General features: G+C 39.0%; 1 protein-coding gene across 5 annotated transcripts in view; it reads left to right on the forward strand.

The window, feature by feature from the left end:
• The window catches only part of AFG1L (AFG1 like ATPase), a 251,443-nt gene that overhangs the window by 185,592 nt on the left and 48,811 nt on the right, over positions 1 to 17,040 (forward strand). The window lies entirely within an intron of this gene.

Raw genomic sequence — 17,040 nt, forward strand, 5'->3', positions numbered from 1 at the left:
GATGCTACCCAGGTCACTATTCCTCAAGATACTGTTCTTTGCAGTTAAAATGGAACTATACAAAGCTGCACAGGATATTTTCTTCTATGCTATATGACAAGTTCTTGTAGCCCCAAAAGAAAAGTCTGAATTTAGCTCCTTATTTAGATTGAAAAAAAAGTCATGTTAAATTTAGTGCTGTTTTCATGCTGTGGCCTTTCCATACAACTACTGTTGACTACCAGATGTCTCTACTTCCTCAAATTTTACTGGTTAGGCTGGAAAATCTTTCAATTATGTTCACAATTTAAGTTTAATTTTAATCACTGTTTGTATTTTTATCTAATATATATCTTTGTGTATTTTTGGTACATTTGTTTTTCCTATAGGCTTGCTGTTGACCTTAGGTCTTATGTCCCAAATACTAGGGTTTTTAAAAACGAGATCATCCTGGTCTTTCTTTAGAGCTTCATAAGCATGGCTTATTTCTGAATAGAGATTTTTAGTGTAAGGTAATGTTACTATCCTTTTAAACGGTTTCACTACAGAACTAACAAGAGGGCCCTGGAGTCATAGAGTCACTGCTGCTTCTGCTAAAGTTTTTACAATAAAGTTGTGCTTTCAAAATTTCCTCCTTTAAAAAATCAAGATATCTTGAGGCATGGATTTAAAAATTTTATATATATCATGGCATTTTATTGAGAAAATGTTTCTAGATTAACTGTTTTGTTTATTTTTAATTCTTAAATAATTAGTTTATTTTTAATTTAATTTAACTTTTTAAAAGATGAGGGTCTCACTATATTGCCCAGGCTGGCCTCAAACTCCTGGGCTCAAGTGGTTCTCTTGCCTCAGATGCCCAAGTAGTTGGGACTATAGGCATGAGTCACTATACTATGGATTAAGTCTTTTGTTAATTAAATTATGTTTATGTTTTTATGCCCCATCCTTGTTAAAACATAAATTTGAGGCAACTTACATTGAAGTCATTTATAATTTATCTACCATAATTACTAAAATATAAGAGATGGAAAATGCCAAGTATTGGCAAGGATGTGGAGAAGATGGAACTTTTTGTATATTGCTGGTGGGCGTATAAATTGCTGCAACCACTTTGGAAAACTGACAGCGTCTTCTAAACTGAACATAGGTCTACCCCATGAGTAGCAATTCTAGCCAAATGCCCAACAGACATGTATATATGAGTTTACCAAAAGGCATTTACTAGAATGTTCACAGTAGCACTATTCACAGTATCCCCAAGTGTAAGCTACACAAATGCTCATTGGTATAGACTGAATTGTATCCCCCAAGATTCACAGGTTGAAGGCCTCACCTCAGTGTAACTATTTTGGAGATAGAGCCTTTAAGGAGATACCTAAGATTAACTGAAGTCATAAGGTTAGGGCCATAATCCAATAGGAATGGTATTCTCATAAGAAGAGGCAGAGACCCCAGGAATACATGCACACAAAGGAAAGAAAGGCCATGTGAAAACGTAGTGAGAAGGTCACTGTCTGCACACCAGAAAGAGAGCCCTCACCAGAAATTGATCCTGGCAGCACCTTGATCTTGGCCTATAGCCTCCGGAACTATGAGAAAAAAAATCTGTTGTTTTTGCCACCCAGTCTGTGGTATTTTGTTATGGTAGCCCTGGTAGACAAATGCACCCATCACCAATAAAATGATAATAAATTGTGATATTTTTATGCAATGCAATACAGTAACAAAATAAACAAACCATTTCTAAACACACCAATATAGATGAGTCTCACAAATATAATATTGAGTGAGAGAAGTCAGATACCTGTGAATAAGGGAAATGAGCTTATATGAAGCAATATGTACTTATACCCAACTTGAAATTGATTTAGGATGCATTCTCAGAGATTTGACCAATGTCAGTACAAAACGAAAGACTTTTCCTGTGTCTGGAATATTTGTCAACCAGTAAAGATCAGGACTATCAGATAGGGTAATTAATGCATTGTATTTCAGAAGTTTTTTATTTTAAAAATGATAACTTTTACATATTAAACATTTGAGGTAATTACTTTTTATTTATTTTTTGTAGACATTTATTTATATTGTACTTTGGGTTCTGGTGTACATGTGCAGCTCATGCAGGATTGTTGCATAGATACATATATGGCAATGTGGTTTGTTGCCTCCATCCCCCTGTCACCTGTATCTGGCATTTCTCCCTATATTATCCCTCCTCAACTTCCCCATTCCCCGGCTGTGCCACCCCTGGCCCCCCCCCAACAGACCCCAGTGTGTGATGTTTCCCTCCCTGTGTCCATGTGTTCTCATTGTTCAACACCCACCTATGAGTGAGAACATGTGGTGTTGGATTTTCTGTTCTTGTGTCAGTTTGCTGACAACAATGGTTTCCAGATTCATCCATGTCCCTACAAAGGACATAAACTCATGATTTTTTATGGCTGCATAGTATTCCATGGTGTATATGTGCCACATTTTCCTTGTCCAATCTGTCATCGATGGGCATTTGGGTTGGTTCCAGGTCTTTGCTATTGTAAACAGTGTTGCAATGAACATATGCGTGCATGTGTTTTTATAATAGAACGATTTATAATCCTTTGGGTGTATGCCCAGTAATGGGATTGCTGGGTCAAATGGAATTTCTATTTCTAGGTCTTTGAGGAATCGCCACACTGTCTTCCACAATGGTTGAATTAATTTGCACTCCCACCAACAGTGTAAAAGTATTCTATTTCTCCACATCCTCTCCCACATCTGTTGTCTCCAGATTTTTTAATGATCACCATTCTAACTGGCATGAGATGGTATCTCAATGTGGTTTTGATTTGCATTTCTCTAATAACCAGTGATGATGAACATTTTTTCATGTTTGTTGGCCTCATGTATGTTTTCTTTTGAAAAGTGTCTGTTCATATCCTTTGCCCAATTTTGGATGAGTTTGTTTTTTTCTTGTAAATCTATTTTAGTTCTTTGTAGACTCTGGATATTAGCCCTTTGTCAGATGGGTAGATTGCAAAAGTTTTTTCCCATTTTATTGGTTGCTGGTTCACTTTAATGATTGTTTCTTTTGCTGTACAGAAGCTCTGAAGTTTAATTAGGTTCCATTTGTCTATTTTGGCTTTTGTTGCCAATGCTTTTGGTGTTTTAGTCATGAAGTGTTTGCCTATGCCTATGTCCTGAATGGTTCTCCCTAGGTTTTCTTCCAGTATTTTTACGGTTTTAGGTCTTATGTTTAAGTCTTTAATCCATCTAGAGTTAATTTTAGTGTAAGGTATCAGGAAGGGGTCCAGTTTCTGCTTTTGGCACATGGCTAGCCAGTTTTCCCAACATTATTTATTAAATAGAGAATCCTTTCCCCATTGCTTGTTTTTGTCCAGTTTGTCAAAGATCAGATAGTTTTAGTTGTGTGTCATTGCCTCCAAGGCCTCAGTTCTGTTCCATTAGTCTATATGTCTGTTTTGGTACCAGTACCATGCTGTTTTGATTACTATAGCCTTGCAGTATAGTTTGAAGTCAGGTAGCGTGATGCCTCCAGCTTTGTTCTTTTTAGGATTGTCTTGGCTATGCGGGATCTCTTTTGGTTCCATATGAAGTTTAAGGTATTTTTTTCCAGTTCTGTGAAGAAGGTCATTGGTAGCTTGATGGGGATAGCATTGAATCTATAAATTACTTTGGGTAGTATGGCCATTTTCATGATATTGATTCTTCCTAACCAAGAGCATGGAATGTTTCTCCATCTGTTTGTGTCCTCTTATTTCCTTGAGCTGTGGTTCATAGTTCTCCTTGAAGAGGTTTTTTACATCCTTTGTTAGTTGTATTCCTAGGTATTTTATTCTCTTTGTAGCAATTGTGAATGGGAGTTTGCTCATGATTTGGCTCTCTGTTAGTCTGTTATTGATATATACAAATGTTTGTGATTTCTGCACATTGATTTTGTATCCTGAGACTTTGCTGAAGTTGATAATCAGTTTAAGGATATTTTGGGCTGAGATGATAGGGTATTCTAAATATACAGTCATGTCATCTGCAAATAGAGACAATTTGACTTCCTTCTTTCCTAATTGAATACCCTTTTTTTTTTTCTTGTCTGATTGCTCTGGCTAGAACTTCCAATACTATTGAATAGGAGTGGTGAGAGATGGCATCCTTCTCTAGTGCTGGATTTCAAAGGGAATGTTTCCAGTTTTTGAGCATTCAGTATGATATTGGCTGTAGGTTTGTCATAAATAGCTTTTATTATTTTGAGATATGTTCCTTTGATACCTAGTTTATTGAGAGTTTTTAGCATAAAGAGCTGTTGAATTTTGTTGAAGGCATTCTCTGCATCTATTGAGATAATCATGTGGTTTTTGTCTTTGGTTCTGTGTATGTGGTGGATTACGTTTATAGACTTACGTAAGTTGAACCAGCCTTGCATCACCGGGATGAAGCCTACTTGATTGTGATGGATAAGCTTTTTGATGTGCTGTTGCAATTGGTTTGCCAGTATTTCATTGAAGATTTTTACATCTATGTTCATCATGGATATTGGCCTGAAGTTTTCTTTTTTTGTTGAGTTTCTGCTGGGGTTTGGTATCAGGATGATGTTAGTCTCATAAAATTATTTGGGAAGGATTCCCTCTTTTTGTATTGTTTGGAATAGTTTCAGAAGGAATGGTACCAGCTCCTCTTTGTACGTCTGGTAGAATTCAGCTGTGAACCCATCTGGACCTGGACTTTTTTTGGTGGTAGGCTATTGCTGCCTCAACTTCAGCCCTTGTTATTGGTCTGTTCAAGGTTTCAACTTCTTCCTGGTTTAGTCTTGGGAGGGTGCAAGTGTCTAGGAATTTATCCATTTCTTCCAGGTTTACTGGTTTATGTGCATAGCGTTGTTCGTAGGAATCTCTGATGATAGTTTGTATTTCTGTGGAATTGGTGGTAATGTCCCCTTCTTCTTTTTTTATTGCATCTATTTGATTCTTCTCCCTTTTCTTTTTTATTAATCTGGCTAGTGGTCTGTCTATTTTGTTATCTTTTAAAAATACCAGCTCCTGGATTTGTTGATTTTTTTGAAGGATTTTTTTTGTGTCTCTATGTCCTTCAGTTTTGCTCTGATGTTAGTTATTTCTTGTCTTCTGCTAGCTTTTGAGTATTTTTTATCTTGCTCCTCTAGCTCTTTCAATTTTTGATGATAGGGTGTCAATATTAGATCTTTCCTCACTTCTCATGTGGGCATTTATTGCTATAAATTTCCCTCTAGAAACTGCTTTAAATGTGTCCCAGAGTTTCTGGTATGTTGTATCTTCGTTCTCATCGGTTTCAAAGAACATCTTTATTTCTGCCTTCATTTCATCATTTATCCAGTTGACGTTTAGGAGCCAGTTGTTCAGTTTCCATGAAGTTGTGCAGTTCCGAATTAGTTTCTTAATCCTGAGTTCTAATTTAATTGCCCTGTGGTCTGAAAGACTGTTTGTTATGATTTTCATTCTTTTGCATTTGCTGAGGAGTGATTTACTTCCAATAATGTGGTCAATTTTGGAGTAGGTGCAATGTGGTGCTGAGAAGATGTATATTCTCTGGATTTGGGGTGGAGATTTCTGTAGATGTCTATTAGGTCTGCTTGGTCCAGATCTGAGTTCAAGTCCTGGATATCTTTCTTAATTTTCTGTCTCATTGATCTGTCTAATACTGACAGTGGAGTTTTAAAGTCTCCCACTATTATTATGTGGGAGTCTAGGTCTCTTTGTAGGTCATTAAGAACTTGCTTTATGTACCTGGGTGCTCCTATATTGGGTGTGTATATATTTAGGATTGTTAGCTCTTCTTGTTGCATTGATCCTTTTACTATTATGTAATGCCCTTCTTTGTCTCTTTTGATCTTTGTTGGTTTAAAGTCCATTTTGTCAGAGACTAGGATTGCAACTCCTGCTTTTTTTTGCTCTCCATTTGCTCAATAAATCTTCCTCTATCCCTTTATTTTTAGCCTATGTGTGTCCTTACATGAGATGGGTTTCCTGAATACAGCACACCAATGTGTTTAGACTTTTTATCCAATTTGCCAGTCTGTGTCTTTTGATTGGGACATTTAGCCCATTTACATTTAGGGTTAATATTGTTACATGTGAATTTGATCCTGCCATTTTGATGCTAGCTGGATGTTTTGCCCATTCGTTGATGCATTTTCTTCATTGTGTCGCTGGTCTTTACCATTTGGTAGGTTTTCGGAGTGGCTGGTACTGGTTGTTATTTTCCTTGTTTAGTGCTTCTTTCAGGAGCTCTCGTAAGGCAGGCCTTGGAGTGACAAACTCTCTCAGCAATTGCTTGTCTGTAAAGGATTTTATTTCTCCTTCACTTACAAAGCTTAGTTTGTCTGGATATGAAATTCCAGGTTGAAAGTTCTTTTCTTTAAGGATGTTGATCCACAGCAAGCCTCAGTTTAAAAGAAAAAAAGAAAAGCATGTTGAATATTGGTCCATGCTCTCTTCTGGCTTGTAGGGTTTCTGCCGTGGGATCTACTGTGAGTCTGATGGGCTTCCCTTTCTGGGTAACCTGACCTTTCTTTCCAGCTACCGTTAGCATTTTTTCCTTCATTTCAACTCTGGTGAATCTGACAATAATGTGCCTTGGGGTTGCTCTTCTTGAGGAATATCTTTGTGGTCTTCTCTGTATTTCCTGTACTTGAATGGTGGCCTGCCTTGCTAGTTTGGGGAATTTCTGCTGGATAATATCCTGAAGAGTGTTTTCCAGCTTGGATTCATTCTCTCCGTCACATTCAGGTACACCTATCAAATGTAGATTAGGTCTTTTCACATAATCTCGTATTTCATTTCTTCTCACTCTTTTTCTCTAATCTTGCCTTCTCATTTTATTTCATTGAGTTGATCTTCAATCTCTGATATCCTTTCTTCTGCTTGGTCAATTCAGCTATTCAAACTTGTGTATGCTTCTTGAAGTTCTTGTGCTATGTTTTTCAGCTCAATCAAGTCATTTATATTCTTCTCTAAGCTGTTTATTCTAGTTAGCATTTCATCTAACCTTTTTTCAAGGTTCTTAGTTTCTTTGCATTGGGTTAGCATGTGTTCTTTTAGCTCTGAGAAGTTTGTTATTACCCACCTTCTGAAGCCTGTTTCTGTCAATTCATCAGATTTATTCTCCGTCTAGCTTTGTTCCCTAGCTAGTGAGGAATCATGATCCCTTGGAGCAGGAGAAGCATTCTGGTTTTTGGTGTTTTCATCCTTTTTGCACTGGTTTCTCCCCATCCTCATGGCTTTATCTACCTCTTGTCTTTGTAGTTGGTGACTTTTGGATGGGATCTCTGAGCAGATGTCTTTTTTTTTTTTGAGACGGAGTTTCGCTCTTGCTACCCAGGCTGGAGTGCAGTGGCACGATCTCTGCTCACCACAACTTCCACCTCCTGTGTTTAGGCCATTCTCCTGCCTCAGCCTCCTGAGCAGCTGGGATTACAGGCACACACTACCGTGCCCAGCTAATTTTTTGTATTTTTAGTAAAGATGGGGTTTCACCTTGTTGACCAGGATGGTCTCAATCTCTTGACCTCGTGATCCACCCGCCTCGGCCTCCCAAAGTGCTGGGATTACAGGCTTGAGCCACCGCTCCTGGCCTGCGGGCATCCTTTTTGTTGATGTTGAAGTTATTTCTTTCCATTTCTTAGTTTTCCTTCTAACAGTCAGGCCCATCTGCTGCAGGATTGCTGGAGGTCCATTCCAGACCATATTTGCCTGGGATCACTGGGGGGGGCTGCAGAACAGTAAGGGTTGCTGCCAGTTTCTTCTTCTGTTATCTTTGTCCCAGAAGAGAACCTGCCAGATGTCAGCCTGAGCTCTCCTTTATGAGGTGTCTCCTTTGGTATATGGAGGTTGGGGAGCTACTTGAGGAGACAGTCTGTCCCTTATAGGAGCTCAAGTGCTATGCTGGGAGCTCCGTTGTTTCATGCAGAGCTGCTGGGCAGGTACTTTCAAGTCTGCTGCAGTGGAACTCATACTGCCTCTTTTCCCACGTGCTCTGTCCCGGGAAGGTTGGGCTTTATGTATAAGTTCCTGACATGCTACCTTTCTTCATAGATGCCCTGCCCCACATGGAGATAGTCTAGTCACAGTCTGCCAGCAGAGGCATTGCTGAGCTGCTGCAGGCTCTGCCCAGCTCCTGTGTGAACCTCTTTGAGGCAGTTAGAACTGCCTCTGTATTGACGGACTGCCCTGGTAGTGGCGGACACCCTTTCCCCCATGAAGCTCAACCGTCTTGGGTCCTGCTGCGCTTGCTGCAAAACTCTCAGTCCAGAGCATTTCAGATTGCTTGTTTTGTGGAGGTGGTACCTGTCAAGCCAGATCACCTGGTTCCCTGTCTCAGCCCCCTCCCTTTCAGTTGAATAGGCGGCTCTGTCTCCCAGGCATTTCAGGTACCAGTTGAAATGGCTGCCCAGATTTGTGTAAGTTTCTGTGCACCAACCTGCAGCACTGGCTGATCACCACTAAACTTGTGGTGCTTTTTGACCTGGGAACCTCCTAGTCTGTGGGCAGTGAAAGCTTGTTTGGAAATGTGGCGATCACTCACCTTCTGTGTTATTCTTTCTGGGAACTGCACTCCAGAGCTGTTCCTATTTGGCCATCTTGGATCCTCCTATTTATTAATGTTTTTAGGTGGAATTTTGCTCTTGTTGCCCAGGCTGGAATACAGTGGTGCAATCGTGGCTCACTGCAACCTCTGCCTTCTGATTCAAGCAATTCTGCTGCCTCAGTCTCCTGAGAAGCTGGGATTACAGGTACCCAACACCATGCCCAGCTAATTTTTTGTATGTTTAATAGAGATAGGGTTTCGCTATATTGGCCAGGCTGGTCTCGAACACCTGACCTCAGGTGATCTGCTCGCCTTTGCCTCCCAAAGTGCTGGGATTGCAGATGTGAGCCACCGGCTACTTATATTTTAAAGTAATTTTTACTTAGCATTTATTTTGTGTTAATGGTCTTTCTTATGTTTTCCACCTTACATGTCTCTATCAGGTAGAAATCACTTTTGCATGTTTTTGCAATATATAATCTTGTCACGGTATATTGATTTATAATAGTGATAAGTCATGCATTTATTATTATACTGTTATTTTATAGAAAACTGAAACTTTTAGTATAACCCTATGATAGAGAAATGATTCACTATTATTATGGGCATGTAATATTGTTTGAAAACACATAAAATGTGATAAAAACAGAATAACTCATGGTTTCAGGATTTTTTTCAGATTAATATCTGTTGGGAATTGGGGAATATGTTTTCTGGGATTCTCCAGTTTTCAACTTTCCTCTTGTTATTCATACCAGGATGACTGCAGGTTTTCTACTGGAGTTATAGTTGACCTGAGCAGTACTGACTGCACTATCTTCAGACTAAAAGCTGTAAAACTGGGCAACTAACTCCATATTTGTCCCTTCTCCCAAGTGTCAGCACCCCACCAGAATCTGTTCACTTCTGTCCACTGTCCAGTGCCTTCAGATGTCTCTTTTTATATCTTTCCAGAGTTTACATATATAGTTGTTATCAACAGGGAGGGTTGGTTGAAGCAGAGCCAACTTGGTCCTATGAGAAGCAGAACTCTTCTCCCTTATTCTAATAGAACACACCCTTGAGTGTCATCCTGAGAAGGGTACATGGGAAATATATATTTTGAAAGCTCACATGTCCAAAAAATATATTTATTTTACTTGATTAATAGTTTGACTGATCATGGTTATCACACAATATATTCTCTTAGAATATTTTAGACACTATACCATTATTTTCAAGCCTCCATTATTGCTGTTACAGAGTTTAATGTGAATCTGTTTCTTGACCTTTTCTATTTGACCTGTTTTTTCCTCTTAAAGTTTTTAGAATAGTCTCTTTGTTCCTGGTTTCCTGAAATTGCATAAGGATATGCCTTGGAATAGAGGTTTTTTGCATTCTTTGTGCTGGGTATTCATTGAACCCTGTCTACTTTAGAAAGTCATGTCCTGCAGTTTAGGAAAGTTAATTTTATTCTTTGATTTTTTTCTTCTCTCCACCCCTCAACCCCACCTCATATTCTCTGGAACTCCTCCTGGTCAGATACTGAGCCTTGTGGATTGATCTTCTAATGTTCTTTTATTTTCTATTCTATTTTCCTTTTTTTAGTCTTCTTGTTCTATTTTCTGATATGACCTCAACTTTTCCTTTCATTTCTTTTCCTGCGTTTTTGATCTAGATGTCCTGTTTCGAGCTCTTCCTTATGCCCTTGTTGTTCTTTTGGTTTACAGAATTCTTCTTTGTGTTATGGGTGCAATATCTCATTCTCTCCAAGCATATTATAGTGTATTCTTCCCTTTCTGCTCTCGTCTTTTTCCTTTGCTTCCTCCAAGGTCCTTTTAAAAATGTCTTTGTTTTGAGCTTTGTCTTTTTCCTATGGAAATACTTGGTTGTCCATTCACGTGTAAGACTGAGGCATTACAAAGCTAATCAGAAGTTCTGTGTGCATAAGCAAGGTTTTATTGATTGGTGGGCTTCACTGGAGGATGATAAGGTAGCTGGTCATGTTTTTCATTGGAGAACTCCAAATGTGAGTATCTGTAAGCCTTTCTTTTGGCTGTTCAGTTTCTTCCAAAGGTAATCTTTCTGTACACTTCCTGGGATAGAAGCGTTGCTGGTAGGGTTCTGGATGCTGAAAAGGTAGAGGCTGTTAGTTACACTATTTTACATGTAGGATTTTATACAACTCTTTTTTTTATACATTAAAAAAAAGAAAATAAATTTTTAATATAGGCTTTCAGTATGTATCTCCCCCTTTTTCCTCATTGTTAAATCTACTCCAGCTGCTAAATTTACTGTTGTGGGTAACGACTATCTGGCTGGTGGTGTGAGTGATAAGAAGAATTTACTAAGATAGTTAATGGGTAAAGAAAGGCAGATGTATTAGAGAAAGTATCAAAATACGTTGTAAGTGTACAACAGGCAGGTCAGCAAGAAAGGAGCTGACTGCAAGGAGACAAAGGCTTTCTGGGGATTTTTTTTATAGGATGGTACTTGTGCTGTGTGCTGAAGAGGGCTTTGTGCAGTGATAATGCCAAGGTTGCAGTGAACTAACTTGCATTTTTCTAACAGCCGAGTGTCTGGTGACAGCTGGGCACAGGAAGATTATGAGTTATTTGCACAGGAGGACTCCTGTCTGCATTCTCTTTTTTGCTTTCCCCTGGTCCTGCCACCCTGACTTTTTTACACTAATTAGAACTCCAGACTAGCCAGTTTCTGCTGGAGTGGAGGAGGGGCAGGAATCTGGCTATCCAAGTGGAAGGAGAGAATCTAAGGAACTGTTTTTATCTTATTTTCAAACAAATACTCCTGTTTTCAGCCTAATCCCTCACCTGTATATTTGTGTCTGGTAGTGCCAAGTCTTTGGAGAATTCTTTGGTGAGAACTGATCTGCTTCATTTTGGCTCTGTACTCCACCTCTCTCACCTTCTGATTTCCCAGTCTATTAAGGTCCTGCTCATCCAAGTAAGGAAAGCAATGTTACTTGTTCCTTCTACTAGTCTTCCTAATCTTTCCAAGTTATTCTCATTCCCCATCACTTGCCTTGGGGGAGGATAAGTCATTTTCTTCTTTCTCAAGGGGAAGGGAGGGAAAGGCTCTCATCACACATACTATACCTAAAGGCTAGTGACTGCTGACCCATATTCCCTTCCTTTTAAAGACACTGTGTTGTGGAGTATAACAGGACCTGGTTGAGGACGGGTGGCGATTGAAGTGGCACTGCTTATATAACCATGAGGGCAGAAGTCTAGACCTCGTTATTGGTGGCTCATTGGCAGCTCTCTTTAGAAAGTTGCAGGATACTTAGCACTCTAACCATCGACTTTCTGTCTTAATTGTAATTCTAGGACAAGAGAGAAATATTGCACGTAGAGAACTGCATACCTTTCCACTGTAGAAGTGTATCCAAATGCATTTAACCAAATTCCCCATTGTAGGACATTTCTTTTTCACTTTTGTGATGCCAGGAGCAGTATTACAGTGAACACCTTTGTAGTAGTTAACCATTATGATGTCCATACATGAAATTCCTATGAGTTTCATATTTCATAAAAACATCTGCATGTTTTTAGTACTTTCATTAAATAATATCTGTTTGCCTGAAATCTTGTACTGGTTTTATACTCCTCCCAGCTGTACATTAGAGTGTTGTTTGAGATAACTGAACAGGAGGAGATTGACAGGAACATGAACAAAAACCCATTCACATGTCAGGAGGTGGCACAGCCCAACTCCAAGAGGACAGACACTCATGTGCTCAAGACCCTTGCAGAGCTCATTGTATGTATCTCTTCATCTGGCTGTGTATTTATTTCCTTTAAGATATTCTTTATCCAGAATCTTGGTTGACCATGAGGAAGGGGAAATGGTGAGGACATGCTGACTGAATTGTTGCAACTTTTCTCAGTTGATCATCTTCCTAAAAGGTGACTAAGTGGAATGCAGTGAATGTAAGTGAATCTTTCTTGAGGGTAAGATTTGAAATATTTGGAAATAATTAATAAGAACACAAATTTTCAATGTTCGGAACTGTGATGAAGTCAGAGATGCTGTAAAAGACTGAACTAAATACCATTGGCCCCAGGGCCGGATCTGATTGTATTTCTTAGACTACACCTCTGATGTGAATCTGTTTTGATCAGTACTCTTGATCTCCCATTGTGCCTAAGATAGTATTGGACCTTAGAATGAAATTTCAGAATGTTTCATTAAAATTGATGTTTCATCATGTTCTTATTAAAAATTTGAGAATGTGTTGCCTCCTATTTATACCAGAGGATACTTCGACAAGAAACATAATTATAGGACCATGTTTTCCTCTTGCTTTGTTGCTTCATTCCGAAATTTGCTTAAATTTCTCTTCTCTTTTCATATTCCCAAGTTCCTCTGGAGTCATTATGTGGAACGGAGCATACTGGGAAAGCATTATCTTTTAAAGTCTATAAGGATGCAGTGTCCATTGATGAATGAATGGATAAATTGTGGTCTCTATATACAATGGAATATTATTCGGCCTTAAAAAAGGAGATTCTGCAATTTGCAACAACATGTATCAAACTGGAGGACATGATATTAAGTAAAATAAGCCAGATACAGACAGAAAGATACTGCATGATTTCACTTATATATGGAATCTTCTAAGAAAGTCAAATACATAGAAACAGAGAAGTCAAATATGTAGAAATAGAATAAAGTAGTGGTTACCAGGGATCGGGGGTTGAGTGAGAGGAAGGGATGAGGAGAGGTAGGTCAAAAGCTAGCAAGTTGCAATTACAAAGGATGACTAATTCTAAAGATCAAATACACAGCATGAGGACTACAGTTGATAATAGTGTATTATATACTGGAAATTTGCTAAAAGAATAGAATTTAGGTGCTCTTACCACTCATACCCTCTCACACACAAAAGGTAACTGTGAGTTGATGTTAATTTGATTGACTGTAGTGATAATTTCACTCTATATTTCTTTTTTTTTAAATTTTTTATTGCATTTTAGGTTTGGGGGTACATGTGCAGAACATGCAAGACAGTTGCATAGGTACACACATGGCAGTGTGTTTTGCTTCCTTTCTCCCCTTCACCCACATTTGGCATTTCTCCCCAGGCTATCACTCCCCACCTCCCCCTCCCGCTGGCCCTCCCCTTTTCCCCCCAATAGACCCAGTGTTTAGTACTCCCCTCCCTGTGTCCATGTGTTCTCATTTCTCATCACCCACCTATGAGTGAGAATATGCGGTGTTTCATTTTCTGTTCTTGTGTCAGTTTGCTGAGAATGGTGTTCTCCAGATTCATCCACGTCCCTACAAACGACACAAACTCATCATTTCTGATTGCTGCATAATATTCCATAGTGTATATGTGCCAAATTTTCCCAATCCAGTCTATCATCGATGGGCATTTTGGTTGATTCCAGGTCTTTGCTATTGTAAACAGTGCTGCAATGAACATTCGTGTGCATGTGTCCTTATAGTAGAACGATTTATAGTCCTTTGGATATATACCCAGTAATGGGATTGCTGGGTCAAATGGAATTTCTATTTCTAAGGCCTTGAGGAATCGCCACACTGTCTTCCACAATGGTTGAACTAATTTACACTCCCACCAACAGTGTAAAAGTGTTCCTTTTTCTCCACATCCTCTCCAGCATCTGTTGTCTCCAGATTTTTTAATGATCGCCATTCTAACTGGCGTGAGATGGTATCTCAATGTGGTTTTGATTTGCATCTCTCTGATGACCAGTGACGATGAGCATTTTTTCATGTGATTGTTGGCCTCATATATGTCTTCTTTCATAAAGTGTCTGTTCATATCCTTTGCCCACTTTTGAATGGGTTTGTTTGTTTTTTTCCTGTAAATCTGTTTGAGTTCTTTGTAAATTCTGGATATCTGCCCTTTGTCAGATGGGTAAACTGCAAAAATTTTTTCCCATTCTGTTGGTTGCCGATTCACTCTAGTGACTGTTTCTTTTGCCGTGCAGAAGCTGTGGAGTTTGATTAGGTCCCATTTGTCTATTTTGGCCTTTGTTGCCAATGCTTTTGGTGTTTTGGTCATGAAGTCCTTGCCTACTCCTATGTCTTGGATGGTTTTGCCTAGGTTTTCCTCTAGGGTTTTTATGGTGCCAGGTCTTATGTTTAAGTCTTTAATCCATCTGGAGTTAATTTTGGTGTAAGGTGTCAGGAAGGGGTCCTGTTTCTGCTTTCTGCACATGGCTAGCCAGTTTTCCCAACACCATTTGTTGAACAGGGACTCCTTTCCCCATTGCTTGTTTTTGTCAGGTTTATCAAAGATTGTATGGTTGTAGATAAGTTGTGTTGCCTCTGATGCCTCTGTTCTGTTCCATTGGTCTATATCTCTGTTTTGGTACCAGTACCATGCTGTTTTGATTACTGTAGCCTTGTAGTATAGTTTGAAATCCGGTAGTGTGATGCCCCCCGCTGTGTTCTTTTTGCTTAGAATTGACTTGGCTATGCGGGCTCTCTTCTGGTTCCATATGAAGTTCATGGTGGTTTTTTCCGGTTCTGTGAAGAAAGTCAATGGTAGCTTGATGGGTATAGCATTAATTATGTAAATTACTTTGGGCAGTATAGCCATTTTTATTATATTAATTCTTCCTAACCATGAACATGGAATGTTTCTCCATCTGTGTCCTCTCTGATTTCGTTGAGCAGTGGTTTGTAGTTTTCCTTGAAGAAGTCCCTTACGTTCCTTGTGAGTTGTATTCCAAGGTATTTTATTCTCTTTGTAGCAATTGTGAATGGCAGTTCGTTCTTGATTTGGCTTTCTTTAAGTCTGTTATTGGTGTAGAGGAAGGCTTGTGATTTTTGCACATTGATTTTATATCCTGAGACTTTGCTGAAGTTGCTTATCAGTTTCAGGAGTTTTTGGGCTGAGGCGATGGGGTCTTCTAGGTATACTATCATGTCGTCTGCAAATAGAGACAATTTGGCTTCCACCTTTCCTATTTGAATACCCTTTATTTCTTTTCCTTGCCTGATTGCCGTGGCTAGAAGTTCCAGTACTATATTGAATAGGAGTGGTGAAAGAGGGCATCCTTGTCTAGTGCCAGATTTCAAAGGGAATGCTTCCAGTTTTTGCCCATTCAGTATGATATTGGCTGTTGGTTTGTCATAAATAGCTTTTATTACTTTGAGATACGTTCCATCGATACCGAGTTTATTGAGGGTTTTTAGCATAAAGCGCTGTTGAATTTTGTCAAATGCCTTCTGTGCGTCAATTGAGATAATCATGTGGTTTTTGTTTTTGGTTCTGTTTATGTGGTGAATTACGTTGATAGACTTGCGTATGTTGAACCAGCCTTGCATCCCCGGGATGAATCCTACTTGATCATGATGAATAAGTTTTTTGATTTGCTGTTGCAATCGGCTTGCCAATATTTTATTGAAGATTTTTGCATCTATGTTCATCATGGATATTGGCCTGAAGTTTTCTTTTCTTGTTGGGTCTCTGCCGGGTTTTGGTATCAGGAAGATATTGGTCTCATAGAATGATTTGGGAAGGATTCCTTCTTTTTGGATTATTTGGAATAGTTTCAGAAGGAATGGTACCAGCTCCTCTTTGTGTGTCTGGTAGAATTCAGCTGTGAACCCGTCTGGACCTGGGCTTTTTTTGTATGGTAGGCTCTTAATTGCTGCCTCAACTTCTGCCCTTGTTATTGGTCTATTCATAGTTTCAGCTTCCTCCTGGTTTAGGCTTGGGAGGACACAGGAGTCCAGGAATTTATCCATTTCTTCCACGTTTACTAGTTTATGTACGTAGAATTGTTTGTAATATTCTCTGATGATGGTTTGAATTTCTGTGGAATCTGTGGTGATTTCCCCTTTATCATTTTTTATTGCATCTATTTGGTTGTTCTCTCTTTTCTTTTTAATCAATCTGGCTAGTGGTCTGTCTATTTTGTTGATCTTTTCAAAAAACCAGCTCTTGGATTTATTGATTTTTTGAAGGGTTTTTCGTGTCTCAATCTCCTTCAGTTCAGCTCTGATCTTAGTTATTTCTTGTCTTCTGCTGGGTTTTGAGTTTTTTTGATCTTGCTCCTCTAGCTCTTTCAATTTTGACGATAGGGTGTCAATTTTGGATCTCTCCATTCTTCTCATATGGGCACTTATTGCTATATACTTTCCTCTAGAGACTGCTTTAAATGTGTCCCAGAGGTTCTGGCATGTTGTGTCTTCGTTCTCATTGGTTTCGAGAACTTCTTTATTTCTGCCTTCATTTTATTGTTTATCCAGTCAACATTCAAGAGCCAGTTGTTCAGTTTCCATGAAGCTGTGCGGTTCTGGGTTGGTTTCTGAATTCTGAGTTCTAACTTGATTGCACTATGGTCTGAGAGGCTGTTTGTTATGATTTCAGTTGTTTTGCATTTGTTGAGCAGTGCTTTACTTCCAATTATGTGGTCAGTTTTAGAGTAAGTGTGATGTGGTGCTGAGAAGAATGTGTATTCTGTGGATTTGGGGTGGAGAATTCTGTAAATGTCTATCAGGTTTGCTTGCTCCAGGTCTGAGTTC

Source organism: Callithrix jacchus, chromosome 4, assembly GCF_049354715.1.
Source record: "Callithrix jacchus isolate 240 chromosome 4, calJac240_pri, whole genome shotgun sequence".
NCBI lineage: Eukaryota > Metazoa > Chordata > Mammalia > Primates > Cebidae > Callithrix > Callithrix jacchus.